Raw genomic sequence first — 3701 nt, 5'->3', positions numbered from 1 at the left:
ATGCGGGCCGAGGCCGTGGCATGTCATGCGGGCCGAGGCCGTGGCATGGCATGCGGGCCGAGGCCGTGGCATGGCATGTTGGGCGACGCCGTAGCAAGGCATGCGGTCCGAGGCCGTGGCATGTCATGCGGGCCGAGGCCGTGGCATGGCATGTTGGGCGACGCCGTAGCAAGGCATGCGGTCCGAGGCCGTGGCATGTCATGCGGGCCGAGGCCGTGGCATGGCATGCGGGCCGAGGCCGTGGCATGGCATGTTGGGCGACGCCGTAGCAAGGCATGCGGGCCGAGGCCGTGCCGTGGCGTGCGGGCCGAGGCCGTGGCATGGCATGTTGGGCGACGCCGTAGCAAGGCATGCGGTCCGAGGCCGTGGCATGTCATGCGGGCCGAGGCCGTGGCATGGCATGCGGGCCGAGGCCGTGGCATGGCATGTTGGGCGACGCCGTAGCAAGGCATGCGGGCCGAGGCCGTGCCGTGGCATGCGGGCCGAGGCCGTGGCATGGCATGTTGGGCGACGCCGTAGCAAGGCATGCGGTCCGAGGCCGTGGCATGTCATGCGGGCCGAGGCCGTGGCTTGGCATGCGGGCCGAGGCCGTGGCATGGCATGTTGGGCGACGCCGTAGCAAGGCATGCGGTCCGAGGCCGTGGCATGCGGGCCGAGGCCGTGGCATGGCATGCGGGCCGAGGCCGTGGCATGGCATGTTGGGCGACGCCGTAGCAAGGCATGCGGGCCGAGGCCGTGCCGTGGCATGCGGGCCGAGGCCGTGGCATGGCATGTTGGGCGACGCCGTAGCAAGGCATGCGGTCCGAGGCCGTGGCATGTCATGCGGGCCGAGGCCGTGGCATGGCATGCGGGCCGAGGCCGTGGCATGGCATGTTGGGCGACGCCGTAGCAAGGCATGCGGTCCGAGGCCGTGGCATGTCATGCGGGCCGAGGCCGTGGCATGGCATGCGGGCCGAGGCCGTGGCATGGCATGTTGGGCGACGCCGTAGCAAGGCATGCGGGCCGAGGCCGTGCCGTGGCATGCGGGCCGAGGCCGTGGCATGGCATGTTGGGCGACGCCGTAGCAAGGCATGCGGTCCGAGGCCGTGGCATGTCATGCGGGCCGAGGCCGTGGCATGGCATGCGGGCCGAGGCCGTGGCATGGCATGTTGGGCGACGCCGTAGCAAGGCATGCGGGCCGAGGCCGTGCCGTGGCATGCGGGCCGAGGCCGTGGCATGGCATGTTGGGCGACGCCGTAGCAAGGCATGCGGTCCGAGGCCGTGGCATGTCATGCGGGCCGAGGCCGTGGCATGGCATGCGGGCCGAGGCCGTGGCATGGCACGTTGGGCGACGCCGTAGCAAGGCATGCGGGCCGAGGCCGTGGCATGTCATGCGGGCCGAGGCCGTGGCATGGCATGCGGGCCGAGGCCGTGGCATGGCAAGTTGGGCGGCGTCGTGGCAAGGCATGCGGGCCGAGGCCGTGGCATGTCATGCGGGCCGAGGCCGTGGCATGGCATGCGGGCCGAGGCCGTGGCACGTCATGCGGGCCGAGGCCGTGGCATGGCATGTTTGGCAACGCCGTGGCAAGACATGCGGGCTGTGGCATGGCATGGCATGCGGGCCGAGGCCGTGGCTCGACATGTTGGCCAAGGCTAAGGCATGGCACGCCGGGCAACGCGGTGGCATGGCATGCTGGGCAACGCGGTGGCAAGGCATGCGGGCCGAGGCCGTGGCATGGCATGTTGGGCAACGCCGCAGCAAGGCATGCGGGCCGAGGCCGTGGCATGGCATGCGGGCCGAGGCCGTGGCATGGCATGCGGGCCGTGGCCGTGGCATGGCATGTTGGGCGACGCCGTCGCAAGGCATGCGGGCCGAGGCCGTGGCATGGCATGTTTGGCAACGCCGTGGCAAGACATGCGGGCCGTGGCATGGCATGGCATGCGGGCCGAGGCCGTGGCACGGCATGCGGGCCGAGGCCGTGGCATGGCATGTTGGGCGACGCCGTAGCAAGGCATGCGGGCCGAGGCCGTGGCCGTGGCATGGCATGCGGGCCGTGGCCGTGGCATGGCATGGCATGCGGGCCGAGGCCGTGGCATGGCATGTTGGGCAACGCCGTGGCAAGGCATGCGGGCCGAGGCCGTGGCATGGCATGATGGCCGAGGCCGTGGCATGTCATGCGGGCCGAGGCCGTGGCATGGCATGTTGGGCGACGCCGTAGCAAGGCATGCGGTCCGAGGCCGTGGCATGTCATGCGGGCCGAGGCCGTGGCATGGCTTGTTGGGCGACGCCGTAGCAAGGCATGCGGGCCGAGGCCGTGGCATGTCATGCTGGCCAAGGCCAAGGCATGGCATGGCATGGCATGCGGGCCGAGGCCGTGGCATGGCATGTTGGGCAACGCCGTGGCAAGGCATGCGGGCCGAGGCCGTGGCATGGCATGATGGCCGAGGCCGTGGCATGCCATGCTGGCCAAGGCTAAGGCATGGCATGCCGGGCAACGCGGTGGCATGGCATGCTGGGCAACGCCGTGGCAAGGCATGCGGGCCGAGGCCGTGGCATGGCATGTTGGGCAACGCCTTGGCAAGACATGCGGGCCGAGGCCGTGGCATGGCATGGCATGTTGGGCAACGCCTTGGCAAGGCATGCGGGCCGAGGCCGTGGCATGGCATGCTAGCCGAGGCCGTGGCATGGCATGTTGGGCGACGCCGTGGCAAGGCATGCGGGCCGAGGCCGTGGCATGTCATGCTGGCCAAGGCCAAGGCATGGCATGGCATGGCATGCGGGCCGAGGCCGTGGCATGGCATGTTGGGCAACGCCGTGGCAAGGCATGCGGGCCGAGGCCGTGGCATGGCATGATGGCCGAGGCCGTGGCATGCCATGCTGGCCAAGGCTAAGGCATGGCATGCCGGGCAACGCGGTGGCATGGCATGCTGGGCAACGCCGTGGCAAGGCATGCGGGCCGAGGCCGTGGCATGGCATGTTGGGCAACGCCTTGGCAAGACATGCGGGCCGAGGCCGTGGCATGGCATGGCATGTTGGGCAACGCCTTGGCAAGGCATGCGGGCCGAGGCCGTGGCATGGCATGCTAGCCGAGGCCGTGGCATGGCATGTTGGGCGACGCCGTGGCAAGGCATGCGGGCCGAGGCCGTGGCATGGCATGCGGGCCGAGGCCGTGGCACTGCATGTTGGGCGACGCCGTAGCAAGGCATGCGGGCCGAGGCCGAGGCCGTGGCATGGCATGTTGACCGAGGCCAAGGCATGGCATGCCGGGCAACGCGGTGGCATGGCATGCGCGGCCGAGGCCGTGGCAAGGCATGCGGGCCGAGGCCGTGGCATGGCATGTTGGGCGACGCCGTGGCAAGGCATGCGGGCCGAGGCCGTGGCATGGCATGCGGGCCGAGGCCGTGGCACTGCATGTTGGGCGACGCCGTAGCAAGGCATGCGGGCCGAGGCCGAGGCTGTGGCATGGCATGTTGACCGAGGCCAAGGCATGGCATGCCGGGCAACGCGGTGGCATGGCATGCGCGGCCGAGGCCGTGGCAAGGCATGCGGGCCGAGGCCGTGGCATGGCATGTTGGGCGACGCCGTGGCAAGGCATGCGGGCCGAGGCCGTGGCATGGCATGCGGGCCGAGGCCGTGGCACTGCATGTTGGGCGACGCCGTAGCAAGGCATGCGGGCCGAGGCCGAGGCCGTGGCATGGCATGTTGACCGAGGCCAAGGCAT

Source organism: Camellia sinensis, unplaced genomic scaffold (assembly GCF_055761805.1).
Source record: "Camellia sinensis isolate YWXY unplaced genomic scaffold, ASM5576180v1 Unanchor6, whole genome shotgun sequence".
Classification (NCBI taxonomy): Eukaryota; Viridiplantae; Streptophyta; class Magnoliopsida; order Ericales; family Theaceae; genus Camellia; species Camellia sinensis.
Note: the sequence above shows the minus strand (reverse complement) of the source record.